At 44.5% G+C, this 14,818-nt stretch overlaps 1 protein-coding gene and 1 long non-coding RNA gene across 6 annotated transcripts in view; both read right to left on the reverse strand.

Annotated features, from left to right (window-relative positions):
* Nucleotides 1-14,818, reverse strand: part of ASIC2 (acid sensing ion channel subunit 2) — a 381,636-nt gene that overhangs the window by 220,520 nt on the left and 146,298 nt on the right. The window lies entirely within an intron of this gene.
* Nucleotides 1,677-10,160, reverse strand: LOC309355160. Of its 2 annotated transcripts, XR_014162447.1 has the most exons (3): nt 9,978-10,160; nt 5,641-5,848; nt 1,677-2,302 (listed from the first exon to the last, which is right to left on the reverse strand). It is a non-coding gene; the product is annotated as an uncharacterized lncRNA (long non-coding RNA). The 2 variants fall into 2 exon arrangements; XR_014162446.1 differs by lacking the exon at nt 5,641-5,848.

Below are 14,818 nucleotides of genomic sequence, written 5' to 3' on the forward strand. Positions count from 1 at the left end.
TATTTAGCAAGACAGGAACCCAGGATTCAGCAGGATTTGAAACGGGGACTCTTCCTTGGTAAGCTCTCTACCCACAGTGTACTGACTGATCCTGACCCCAACATGCAATGGGGCCTGCAATGGAATCCTGCTCTATAGATGAGACTCAGATCTATGCTGAGATGCAACCTGGATCTCAGTGGTTCAGCATCCTCTTCTGACAATATCTTATTGGAGTGGGACTGCACATGCAGCAGAATGAAGTGGTAAGAATGCTGGTAGAGTGGGCCATACCATTTCAGACTCCAGGTGGAACATTCCCTTATGCAAAAAAACCAAACAAAAAAAACCCCAATGCCATCAAGGAAAGGGGTGCCTCCATAGCCCTGCCTCTTCCCTGCTCTGCTGGTGTCTATTTGCAGGGAGTTTTGTTTACAAGGGGTAGCATTAAAGAATGTCTCCCCTCACCTGCAGTCTGAAGTGGTACAGCCATTCTTCCACCTCAGTTATTTGATCCTGCAAGTTTTCTGAATCCATAACAGCCCAAGGCAGAACACAGCAGCAAATCACAGGGCTTGGCAGAGAGGGTGTGGGCAGTCAGCTAATTCATAAAGGGTTTGATTATCAGGCTTGCTATATTTTGGATGCGTGTGTCTGCCTCTTCCAACCAGCCAAAGTAAAATCTATCTAAAAGATTCCAAGGCTTGTCAATTTCCAGATAGTTGAAATATGAGCAGTGACTAGGTCAATTGTGGAATAAATGAAAATGTAATATATGTGCCGTTGAATTTCTTTGTGAAAATGAGTCGCTCGCTCAGTTTTAGCCCGTTTAACATAATTGCCCAATTTAGTTCATTAGCCCTGTTTCTACCTAATTGAGGTGGAACGGTATGGAGCTTTCTGAAGCGATTTAGACGCTGCTCCCTGCCCCCTAATTTCAGCAGAATTAGTCCAAGTGCTTATTAAAATGAGACAGTGGTAACGTCATGTCCAGAAGGCACTTTCCTGCAGCATTTGTGGGGCCAATCACCACTCCTTAGCAAGGAGTCTGTGGCTTTAATCAGAGACCTTATGGACTGAGGCTAGTGAGCTACTTGGGGCTGTATCAGCTCAGGCCTCCAAGTACCCTTCAATGAACAGGGTGGGTGTGAGTGTGACTAGATTCAGATTACATGCCTAGATTCAGGGAGAGTGAGTCTAGCCCAACCACTTTCTTGACTTTCTAGTTTTCTAAATGCAGGGCTTCCCCCCCCCCCCCATTTGGAAGCACCCCATCCACAGAGCCCCCACCTACAGCCTGCAATTGTACCATCCATTTCACAGGTTTACCTCATCAGCTGTTTCGGAACATCCAGACCTTGCACAGAACAATTTCCAATTGATGAATACATCCCGCTGCAACCCGCTTACAGCAAAGGGGAAATAAGGCAAAATCATTTGCTGCTGGGTGATTCACCCAGTTCTGTTAATTAAATGACTCATCCAATTCCCCTTGCTTTTATTGCCCCAATGGCTCATGCCTTGGACATGGGAGGTTAATACTAGCCCTAATCATCCAGAGGAAATAATAGATTTTGTAATGATGGCCGGCAACCTCGAGCAGCAGTTTTATGAAATGAAATGGTGTGCATGTGTATATGTTAGGAAGAGAGTGCTATTCAAAGGAACTCAAAAGACAGGAGAGCACACACACACACTGTCTTTTCAGTGGAAAATCTTTGTGGGGAGGAAGAAAAAGAGATTGTATCTATGACAAATTTTCCTGAAGACATCAAAGTGATCCTCCCACTTCTCTCCCCCACCTCCTTATCACAGCAGGGGCTGCTTCTCCACTTCAACTTCAGTCCAGGGGCAGCTCATTCTGGCCAGCAAGCAAGCTACCTCCTCGCTACTTGCTGTTTTGCAGAAAACTAGGTGACTGAAAGATGAATTGCCAAAAGGTCCCAGTGGTCAGGGGGGCAGGTTGATACTGTCAAAGCAAGAAAGGGACATTCTCAGGAGCAGGGCCTGGTTGAGCTCTTCATCTCCACAAAGTCATGTTGGATGAAAGGCAGTGTTCAGAACTTGATATAGGCCACAGAATATGAAGGTAAGCCAATTCTGTTTAAAGTAGAATTCAAGACAATTTCAGCCTGCCTTCTCTCTTCTCTCTCTCGCTTTTCCTCTCTGGGCAAAAAAATATGTCCAGCCTTAACTGGGGGGGGGGGGGACTGGAGACTTCAAAAGCGTTTATTGCACAGCCTGAATACATATTTTGCCTGGTGAAGAATTATATGGAACTGTAAGGGAGTGGGTGCAAGTTTTACCTCTGCTGCACTGGAACCTGGAATACAAAGGGAGTGATGCTTCAGCAAAGAAAAAAGAAAAAAGCTAATGCTATTCTAGACTGCATCAACGGAAGTTTAATGTCCAGATGAAGGGAAGAAATAGTCCCGCTCTACTCTGCCTTGGTCAGACCACACCTGGAATAATGTATCCAGTTCTGGGTGCCACAATTTAAGAAGGATATTGACAAGTATGAACGTGTGCAGGGAAATGCAACCAAGATGATCAAGGGTCTGGAAAACAAAGCCTTATGAGGAATGGTTGAGGGAGTTATGATAGCCATTTTCAAATATCTACAGGCCTGTCACATGGAGGATGGGCAAGCTTGTTTCTTCCTGCTCTAGAGGGTAGGACCAGAACCAATGCATTCAAGTCACAAGACAGTAGATTCCAACTAAACATCAAGAAGAAGTTTCTGACAGTAAGCGTTATTTGACAGTGGAATGGTCTCCCTTGGAAGGTGGCTGACTCTTATTCCTTGGAGGCTTTTAAGTGGAGGTTGGATGATCATCTGTCATGTATGCTTTAGTTGAGATTCCTGCAGCGCATCAGGACTCGCCAAGTGGGTGGCTCGGTTCGGGGACGGCTCGGGGGCCATTTAAATGACCCCCATCAGCCGCTTGTGGCCCATGGGACACAGGTTGCCGACCCCTGGACTAGATTATCCTTGGGGTCCCTTCCAACTTCGCAGTTCTATGATTCTAAGGTGTCAGGAAAGGGCCTTTACTCAGGGCCTGTAGCAGGCAACCTTCAGGCCCCTTATCTCCTGCATCAGTGGTACTCCAGACAGACAGACAGGTTTCCAAAGGTCAATGGTGCATTCTAGTTCTGAGTGCTGTCAGCTGCTCAATGGAGAGTCACAAAGACCTTAAAGAAACCCTCTTTCTCTGAGGCTAATCTAAACAAATGACCTATTATGTAACAATACAGGCTCTGGCTGCATTCACTCGGGAGTTTATTCCATTTTCCTGATGTTTCCCTAACTGTTAATTTCTGAATTACACCTGAGCTTTCGCACAACATAAAACCCGCTTCAGATAAACTAATGGAATGCTGTGAATATTTAGTGCTCATTTCTGTGTTATTTGTTTCCAGAAAAAAACAACTGTCTACAGCCTCCATTACCCCAAAAAATGGTGGTGTAAAGTGATAAATTTTGGGATGAAATATCAGCATCCAGTTCTTTCCTGCTGCTTTCATGGGGGAACAGAAGCACACATTTTTGGAAGGGGTGGGGGAGTAGCAATGTTGTCCAATGACATCTGTTGTTGTGTCACACCATGCCCATTGCTGTGAATGAAATTTAGCATGCCATGGCAGTATATTGATCAGAAAGCCACAGTTCCATAATGTTTCAGGTTAGTAAATAGGACAGATGACCTAGCATTATAACAAACTAACACGATATTCACCACGTTTGAATGTACTCTGCCTATTCTTATCCTGAGACCCACTGCATCTATCCTGTCCGATATTTGCCCTCTAACTTGTCTGTGACTATATGTCCTGCTTCTGATTCTGTTTCCCTGATCCGATACCTAATCTCCAGCTTGTACATGACCCAAGCCTCCTGTCACTGGACCCCCAACCAGAGGCTACAGTATCACCAGGTGAGGTGCCAAATCAGATTCCCAGCTCTGAGTCTGATGCTGGTTTTTCAGGGTCCTCTGAGCCCAAGGCTGACAGGTGAGAGCCCACTGAATTAGACCCTCCAGCACCAGTGTTTGAAATGAATATTGTAGGAAGGTTATAACAATGCGTTTGGTTGGCATGCATACTTGTGGTATGATAAAGTTAAGATCAATAAGGCCTTTAAGAACCATATTGTCAGGAAAGCAGTGTTTAATGTCTGGACAAAATATAAAGACTTATTGGAAAATAAAACACCAAGGTGGCTTTCACCTTTGGAAGCTAAGGCCCGAAAAGGAACCAATATGGAAGCCTACTGGCCAAAATATTGGGAACTGCTAGAAAAAGACGGAGACAATTGGAAATTGCAGAGTATGGAGAAAATGAAGGATAAAGTGCGAGACTGGTTACACTACGCTCAGATCAAGGAAATTTTTAAAAGTGACAAAAAGTTAGGATTCCAGGTGGAGAAATCGAAGTTGGAAACAGAACTGTTAGAACCTAAGACTAAGGTACTTTCAAGAATGTATAACTTGCTGTTGAAATGGAATACACAAGACGAAATGGTTAAGTCGGCTATGATAAAATGGGCACAGGACATTGGGCATAACATTATGTTTGAGGACTGGGAAAGGTTGTGGACCACTGGGTTGAATTTTACGGCATGTAATGCTTTGAAAGAAAATGTAATGAAAATGATATACAGATGGTACATGACCCCAGTTAAACTTGCCAAAATATACCATTCGTCAGATAACAAATGCTGGAAATGTAAGGAAAATGAAGGAACATTTTACCACCTCTGGTGGACCTGCCCTAAGGTGAAAGCCTTCTGGGAAATGATATATAATGAGCTGAAAAAGGTATTTAAGTATACCTTCACTAAGAAACCAGAGGCCTTCCTCCTGGGCATTGTCGACCAGAAGGTGTTAAAGAAAGATAGAACATTTTTCATGTATGCGACAACAGCAGCAAGGATACTACTTGCTAAGAATTGGAAAACTCAAGATCTACCCACACTGGAAGAATGGCAGATGCAACTGATGGACTATATGCAGCTGGCGGAGATGACTGGCAGAATCCGAGACCTGGGAGAAGAAAGGATGGAAGAGGACTGGAAGAAATTTAAGACTTATTTACAAAAATATTGTGATTTAATGGAATGTTAAAAAAGATGCTTGGTTATAAACAATTGGCCATCACTAAAATAGATCAGGAAATGATGATAAGAGAGATTAAGAGAAACAAAGTTGAAGGAGAATTATTTTAATGTATTTTATTGGTACACAAGTTGGAAATAAGATGATAATTTGCTTGACAAAAATTTATTAATGATGTAAATGGGAGCGGGAGGCGTGAGGAAGTTCAAAGATGACAGGAAACTTTGTTAAAGCAAAACAATACTGTTTATTATTAATGTACTTTTTTCTTTTTTCTTTAAAAATCTTAATAAATATTTATATATAAAAAAAAAAATGAAATGAATATTGTAGGCTCTCTTTTAAACCACTGATGTATCTTTTCCTCTAGTAAGTGGAATATAAACTTTGCTAAACAAATAAAATAAAAAATTAAGGGGAGGCAGTGTGGTGAAAAAGACCTTCTTTTTCACCACACTGCCTCCCCTCTCTTCCATATATTCCTTTGGGGAGCTCCCTGTCCACCCCTACAGCCTACACAAACTTCTTGCCCTTGCTTTCAACTCACCCACAGCCTTGCCCCTCATTGTCTCAATGTCCTTATTTCTCCAAAACATCCCTTCCTGAAACCTTCTCTAGTCCAGTTCCACCACTGTGGCCATCCAATGTACTCTTGCTACCTGAAGCGACTCTGCCCATTTCCCTTTGCTTCTCCTCATACATGAAATTCTCTCCAATCATACTTCTGTGCGACCACCTTTTCCTCATCGCCTTTCCTTTCCACAAAAGTTGAAAAAAATATTGTGATCATCCCTTATTAGTGCAGCTCCTATCACTTCTTGGAAAACAAATTGTATAGCAATTTTTGAAATTTGAATTCAAAATATCAAATTTTAAAATTTATATTTTAAAAATTCCACATCCCAAACGGCTAAATTTCAAATCTAAAATCACCCAACGCCCGTGAGCAGGAATGTTTGCTAAAAATTGGAGAGAATGTTACTTTAATTGGAATGTTTTGCCCAAGAATATTGAATCTGCTGGCAAAACTCCCCCTCTCTTAAATTTAATCACTGCAGTGCGTTGCGCCAAGGCAAGCCTCTCTCCTTCCTGGGCTCTGCACTCACAGCACGGTGCCACGCGATAGATAAGCATGTTGCATATCCCGTTTGCCTGGCTTTTAATTAAGCTGTCAGGCTGAAACAGAAATATCTCCTGGGAGGTGAGCAAGCGCTTCATGGCCATTTAATTTTTGTTTAGGATTTAAAACTCAAGCCTGTCCTGGTTGAAATTAACAAGAAGATTCCTGCTCACTGTCACTCTCAGTGATGAGATACTAATCACACGCCTTAATGAGAATGAAGAGTGTGGGGAGGCGGGAGGAAGAGAGAGAATCAAAGAGCTACATTTCACAGTATGATGTGGTTTCATTTAATTTCTTAGAGTTGTGAGGTTGTGGCAGGACTTCGCACCAAACTAGCAAAACTCCGCTTGAAGATGTGTTCTGTGTTGGGCTTAATCAGGGGCAACTTTACCACTGAAACCCTGTTTCAGTGATAGAGCTCAGCCCTGAAACCTGAGGGTTTTTCATCAGGGTGACTGCTGTTTGGAGCATGTGCATAATTTAATATGATTCCAGGGCCCATCACTGCTCAACTTATGAACACTGTTTTAATGCATTAATTGAAATGTGTGTAATAATAATAATAATAATAATAATAATAATAATAATAATAATAATAATACATGTGTAGAGAGCAGCTCCTTTCCACTTAGGGAATCATGGAGGATGGTCACATCCACATCATACATTTGAAGTACTTTGACACCACTTTAACAGTCGTGGAGAATCCTGGGAACAGTAGGTCTATGAGGTCAGCAGCTTTAAGAAACTACAATTCCCAAGATTTTGGGGGGGAACTCACAACTGTTAAAGTGGTGTAAGAGTGATTTATGGTAGATGTGGCATGGATGTGACCAGTGAGTTGCAGGCAGACACCTCTGAAATGAAGCAATGTTCCTTCTTGGATGACCAAGTGTGCTACGCTACTGAGGATAGTCCTCTATTTGAAGGACCTTCAAACAACAATCCTTTGTCTAGTCTATGTCTGCCTTAAAGATAAAAAAGGAAGACTGAATCTACTGAAGCGGCATTTCAACAGTTAAACCTGGGCAGAAGACTGAGCAGAAACACAGCCAAGACATCTGATCACAGCCTCCCATGCCATGGCAAGATATACTGCATTTCAATTTAAATTGTTGCAACTACTTCTAAATGTGCATCTATACATATATAAGCTTGGACATGCAAATCTTATGCAGATCTGTATCCTCTGTTCTTTTTTTTGGGGGGGGGGGGTGGCAAAAAGGTTAAGTGGCCACCCTACCACCTTCTCTTGCTTTCCCTGCTAGTTATTATTAAAGCATCAAGCTTGCTGCAGTTTTTGTTATCAGTGTCCTGCAGGTTACATGACGCATTGACAGGCTACAAATTGATGAGTCGACAAATGGGAGTGAGGAGATCATACACCACAAGGACACAAATCATGACATGAGAAGTTTACTCCCTTCTTCCCTGCAACTTCACTTCATGAGCACATGGGCTGAGGGATTTATCTGAGGAAAAAATGTCTGCCAAACACTAGAATTCTGGGAAAGGTTATGTTACTCGCAAATATGTGTTTAAAAGCCCTAATTTGTCTGTTTATTAAATGAAAAGCAGTCTCTGGGGAAGCCAGCAACCCGTTTACTGAGCATTCAACCTGATTTGTGTACAGGGAGGTGAGACAGCGCCAGCTATTTATTGCACATTTGTCATGATTTGGTTGTGGGGAGGTTAGATTACGTGGCATTGAGCAAGTGTTATCCCACACTTTCCATAGCATTTTTCATCACTTTCCTTATCACAAAAAGTCTGGTCTTTGGGGGAAGTAGCCCTGTTGCACTCCCAAACAATGTAATTGTGCAACTGGAATTTGCCTATAAGACCTCATCCGCACTTCTGTTTGCCCTGCAGCTTTCCTCTGGGAAAACCCATGAATTGGTGATGAAGCAGAATAAATGGCAACTGGGTTTTCTGCAGATTGCCATTTGTTCCAATTTAGTGCTAAATAGAGGGTTTTCCAAGGGAAAGCAGTGGTGCAAAGGCAAAACTGCTAGGACATGTGCCTGGGAAGCATGGGATAAGTAGAGGTGTGGATGTGCTCTTACAGGCGAATTCAGGTTGCATAATTATAATTGTTTGGGAGTGAAATAAATCTACTTCCTCAAAACACTGGACTTTTTGTGATAAGGAAAGTGACCGAATCCCACTCAAAAGTGTCCTATGACTGTGAATGAAGAATTATTGGGGGTGAGGGGTAGGGAGGTGATATTTAACTTTTCCCCTACCACAATTTACTTAATTGCCTTATTTCTGAGAGGTGAGAAGACTGTGGGGAGTGGAGAAGATTCCTTTTTTTTAGGTATCACAAGGCCCAGAATTCTACTAGTGCATTCCTTTCCCCCTCTGTCTAGATCTTGGCAGCTCAAAGCCTGAGTTCTGATTGAATAACTGCATCTTTTTGTTTACATGGCCAATTAGGGCCAAATTAATGAAGCATCGAGTAGGAAGAACACAACTTGCTCTCTCGCTGTAGTAGCAGCTCAGTACGCCCAGACTGCATATTTCTTTGGATTTTAGCCCCATTAAAAGTCAGTGGGACTTGCTTCAAGTAAACATGCTTACGACTTAGATGTTAGTTGAGTGTCTATCTGAACTGGGCTCAGGTAAGTCACAAACTCCATGCCTCTCCTAGGAAGCCCCAATGTAGTCATGAAATGGCCATCTCTGAATATACACAACCACAAAGCCCAACCAGGTGCCCTCCAGCAGAGGTGGATTTAGAGGAGTGTGGCTGCCTCAGTCGCACTGGGCACAGAGCCGAAGGAGTACCGAAGGGGGCACTATAACTATGATGTAGAATGGAAGGCGAGAGGCAGGGAGTGCCAGATTTTGGTGTTGCATAGGGCACTGCTGAAATTTGAGACCCCAAGGTCCGCCACCACATCCAGATCTTGCTGGATTACAACTCCGATCATCCCTGACCATTGGTTGGAGAGTTGGCACAGTTTGGGGCTGAGCAGGGATGCGGGTGGCACTGTGGGTTAAACCACAGAGCCTAGGACTTGCCGATCAGAAGACTGGCAGTTCGAATCCCCATGACGGAGTGAGCTCCTGTTGCTTGGTCCCTGCTCCTGCCAACCTAGCAGTTCGAAAGCACGTCAAAGTGCAAGTAGATAAATAGGTACCGCTCCAGCGGGAAGGTAAACAGAGTTTCTGTGCACTGCTCTGGTTCGCCAGAAGCGGCTTAGTCATGCTGGCCACATGACCCGGAAGCAGTACGCCAGCTCTCTCGGCCAATAAAGCGAGATGAGCGCCGCAACCCCAGAGTCGGTCACGACTGGACCTAATGGTCAGGGATCCCTTTACCTTTACCTTTAGGGTTTTTTTGGAAGTTAGTGGGTGCCCTCCTTGAGCACACTCACCTCCTCTTCCCTGCCACTGTTACCACTCTCCATTCTCTTTCTCCCTCTCTGGGTGCAATCCGCACTGCCTCTCAGATAAAGGGAGAGAGAACAAGGCATGCAGAAGTTATTGCTGCTCTCCCCACTCACTGCTTGCTCACGCAGAGAAGCCAGGTGAACAGGCAATAATACTGACAGGAGGAGGAGCAACAATAGGGAAAAAGGCTCCGCGGATTGGCAGATCCCTTGACTCCATAATGGGGTTTGGTCCTCGGCAGCTGGCCAATGATGCCAACCTCTGACACCAGCCCCAGTTTAAAGGCCAAGGCGGGGGAATCTCTGAAAGAGTCTGAACTCCCTGCTAGCTGCCTTTTGGAACTTCTGATGTGAATTCAATACCTGACAGTTGGCAAAGAAGTGCCTGCAAATCCAATGCATCTGGCTTTGTGTGTTCTGCAGGCTTTTCATGCCTCCTTCCGATTAAGTTCCCCGTTAATCTACTGAGCCATTATTATGTTCAGAAAAGAAAAGCACAATTAAGGTGGTTTAAACAATGCAAACGAAAGCGGGGAGAGATCCCCCAGCCCTTGCAGCAGGGAAGTGAGGCAAAATGCCTAGGGTAATGCCGCAATGGCAAGCCATGACATATACCGCATTTATTTAATTAATGCCTTTAAATAGGTGTGTATGGGAACTGTAGCTCCCAGCTTAGATTTCCTTCCGAAAGCTCTCCTAAATCAGATTTTTACTTTGTATTTTTACCCCCAACTATCTCAGTTCTGGGTGCTGTTCTGTGATTTGGGGCTTTAGGACACAACTCTATATCTAAGAGGCCTCAGCTTTGAGGTAAAGACTTGCTGTATTGGGATTTCTGGTAGGGTGTGGTGGAAGCCTTGCTACACCAGCAGAACCTGAGATGCAACAGCATTGAAACAAGGCAGGAGGAACCCTCCACTGATGAAGATATGTCAGCACTGCAGGACAGCCTGAATGGAGTGGACTCATGGAAAGGTAGCAGAGAAGAGCAGCATAGTTATGTCACATGCCCTGTATTCCCCTGTTGATGGTGGAATTTGACAACAGCCCCAGAGTTGAAACGAGACTTTTTCATCTCAGCAAGCTTGTTGAGAGGGAGAAAATATTAAGACAGCGGCCCTCTTGTTGACAGCTACCCAGTCCAAGCCACCATGACAAAGCATACATCATGGTGGATCTCAACATCCATTCATAGCAATATTAAACAATACTAGTAATAATAACAACTATCATTATTAAATCTATATACTTCTTACATGCCAAAATGCCTTCTAAGCAGTTTACAAGTCTAATCACAGCACATCACCAAACCCTACAAAGTGAGACTCACAGGGCATGTGGCTTATGAGACTTTGCCCTCAGGGTCTACACACAAAGGAGGAACTTTGATGGTGGGAAAAAGAGAGGAAAGACCCATTTCTTCTCCCCCAAGCCGTCCTCCATTTCAGGGTGGCCATTTGTTTTCCCCGCTATGATGAGATATACTGTATTTTTATGTGAATTCTAGAAATTATTTGTATGCCTCTATTTATACATATAAAATGCAGATTTCATTCATATCTTCTCAACTTTTGGGGTGCTGCATTTCTTCTTCTTCTTCTTTTGGTGATGTGCAAGTGTCCCCCTGACATTTACATAGTCTTAATCTGACCCAGGGGTGAATAAACTTGGGGCTTGGGGGATCAACTTTGTTTACTAGAAGTCCTTGTCACCTAGAGCAGCCTTCCCCAACCTCGTGCCCTCCAGATGTTTTGGATTGCAAGACCCATCATCCCTGACCATTGCCCATTGCCCATGCTGGGTGGGGCTCTTGCGAGTTCAAAACACTGGGAGGGCACCAGGTATGGAAAGGCTGACCTAAATACACGTGCAAAATAAAATTAATTGGTTGATGGCAGATAAAATTAAGGCGCAAGGTGTCTCAGAACATACACACCACTCTGGAATCTGATTTCAGTCCCAGAACGAGTTCATTTTCCTTTCACATGAAGATGTACTCCTGGCTTTCCTCCAAGCTTCCTTTCCTCAGCTGTCTAATTTAGGGAGTAAAAACCTCCTTCATTGTCACAACTCTTAAACAACTGGAAGTCAGAAAAGTTTGTTGATATACTGTGTATCACCCAGATCCTTAGATCAAGATCTACCTCTCCCCCCTCCCCGCCCCGGCATCCCTGGCAGCTCTCTTTTCCAGCATTCTGGACCAGCCTGTTCCATTAGGGCAAATGGACCACTGCCCCATCAACCTCAGTCTGCCCACAGTCAGCCTGCCTGCCTTTCTAATTAACAACCAGTCCAGGTGGACTGATCCTGCTTGTCAGCTTCCCCCTCTGCTTTAGTCTCAGTGTTGCCCTTTGAGAACTCAGGAAGGAAGAGAACAGGGACAAAACCAGAATGAGTTGGTTCTGCCTGCCATCAGGCTCTACCTGATGTTGAAGTCCCTGCCTTCTGCCCCACCAGTAAGCACCAAACCCCACTGCTCTGGAGTCTGGAAGGTCCCCGGAGTACCTGACCCCACCGCAGGCAACTAGGCATTGAGTTTATATAGGCTGCATAACTTACTTTGTTGTTTGAAAGATTTGCAAGCAGCTTTTTTTTTTAAGAGGTTGGTGGAACCGGTAGCCCTCCAGCTGTAGTTGGACTACGTCTCTCACCATCCCTGACTACTGACCATGATAGGTGGGGCAGATGAGACCTGGAGTGCAACAACATCTGAAGGGCAGCAAGCTCCCCATTCCACCTGTTAAAAGTAACCTTATACTGAGTCAGACAAATTGATTTATCTTGGCTACTCCTGTCAACAGGCCTTGCTACTCAAACCTCAGCAGTGGAACAGCTTGAAGGTGAAAGCTGTCCTCACCACAACACCCGCACTGAAGCATGCCAGGTGTTTTAATTCATTAAACTCTAAGGAAGTCCAGGACAAAACATGCATGGAAGAGTCTGCATCATTAGCAGCGAAAGAAGAGCTTCGCTCAGGGTGTTTTATCTCCCTGGCGAAACACTCTGAGACTGGGCTAATGAGGCAGTGACATGCCGACAGAGCAATGGGAAAGGTGACATGCAGAGAGCCAGGGAGATAAAACAGGTCAGCAGAAGACAGGGAAGGACCACAAGTTCATCTGACGCACACTCCCTGCCCAGAAGCAAGACCACCCACCCACTACTGATCTCCCTTCACAGATTAAGCTGTATTGATAATCCAATTACCCAAAATGCCACAGGCACAGAGTGGGTGTATTGAAAAAAAGGTGTGGTGTTTGGAGAGAGAGAGAGAGAGAGAGAGAGAGAGAGAGAGAGAGAGAGAGAGAGAGATATGGATGGATTCCTCCCTCCAAGTTTTGAAAAAGTTTGGATGTCAAGGGCTATTCATGCAAGAAGTGGCAAAACTTTCCATCCCTCTAGGCCAGGGACAGGGAACCTGATGCCTGACAGAGGTTGCCAGACTCTAATTCCCACCAACCTCAAACAGCATGGCTAATGGTCCAGGATGGTGGCCGTTGTAGTCCAATAACACCTGGAAGGCCACAGGTTCTGCACCACAGCTCTAGACAGTGGTAGTCACAGAATCTCATTCAGGGTGCCATCCCTGCAGCTTGCTTTCCCATCAAGGCTTATTTCTTGGTGGTCAAACAGTCAGTTATTTATTATATTATTGAAATTTGTATCTCTGCATTAATTTTGTATTTCTATATGCGTTGAATTGTGGTAGCCTGCTGCTCTAAGCAATAAAGATTTGGCTGGCCCTGCACAGTGAATCAAGCCCCGCCCTTAGCAAACAAAATAAGAGCATTACAAAGAGCACAGTGGATCAGCCTCTCTCTCTATATTCATCCTCCTCTGTTGGTCTTGGAAACCTGCCTGGAAGGAAGGGGCGGGGGGAGAGACAACCCCAAACATTTCTACCATGTAAGCTGAGGCCGCAAACCTGGTAACATCCACTGGATTGAGGTGTCATGGTATAAAACTTAATCTACCAACAAGAAACGTAGTCTACCATAAAAGCAACAGCGCCGGTGGCAGATATACAAAACCACGGGCGCCCCGTGGGATGATTTAATGTTCTACAAACAAGGAAGCGGCAAGCCTGTGCTCTGCCACAATGCGCGGGGTGACAAGGGCCATGATTACACTGCAGCCAGCCAGGCGGAGAAACACACAAAATGCACGTCCAACTGCAACAAGCAAGGCCCCTTGTTTTCTAAAGAGCTAAATGCAGTTCTTGGAACTAATACGAGGAGGTTGTGTTTCTGATGTGGGGGCTATGAGGACGCAGGAAGGAAATCCAGCACTAGGCTGGATTCACTGAACCCAGTGCAAAATTGTACCGTGATAACTACCCAATATCTCAACCAATATTTCCATGTTTCTCAATATATTTTCTTAAGGCCAGAACATTTTTCCTTAAAGTGGGGGACATTTTTCAGTGCAAGGGCCTCACTCTCTTGTGAGCAGCCTTCGGGGGGGGGCGTATGTGTGCATGCCAGTGGTGGGTGGAGCCAGGGGCCACATTCTCACCATACATTTAAAGAGCAGATACCACTTTAAGCAGCCATGGCTTCCTCCAAAGGGTTCTGGGAGCTGTAGCTTGTTAAGAGTTATGAGAGTTGTTAGGAGACACAAACCCCTTTCCCCCTCCCAGAACTGCAGTTCTCAATCCCTTGTCATAGGGAACTCTGGGAATTGTAGCTCTGGGAGGGGAATAGAGGGTCTCCTGAGCTCCTTGGGGGAAACAATAGAAAATGTGTACTGTTTCAGCACAAGGAAGTTGCACAGAATTCCCCATTCATGACATATTTACTTCCACTTGGTAAAACTAGGGCAGGGTGTGAATTTTTATTAAGACTAGTAAATTATTTCTATTATTGTTATTACCACTATGTTCTGGTAAAAAGCCCTCCCAGGGAAGCTTGCATAAGAATGTAACAGGAATACACAGAAAGAGTCTGCCTAATGGTCCATTCAGCTCAATATTGTCTACACTGATTGGCAGCAGCTTCCCAGGGTTTCAGGCAGGGAGCATTCCCAACCCAACCTGGAGATGCCAGGGATTGATCAAACCTGGAACCTTCTGCATGCAAAGCAAATGCTCTACCACTGAGCTACAATCCTTAGGTATCATCAGACTATAAAAATACAATATCAGTAACATGCTGTCACTTAGGACAGTAGTTAGAAAGATCTCAAAGTTCACCACCAAACAGTCC

Source organism: Podarcis melisellensis (assembly GCF_964234715.1).
Source record: "Podarcis melisellensis genome assembly, chromosome: 13".
Lineage (NCBI taxonomy): Eukaryota > Metazoa > Chordata > Lepidosauria > Squamata > Lacertidae > Podarcis > Podarcis melisellensis.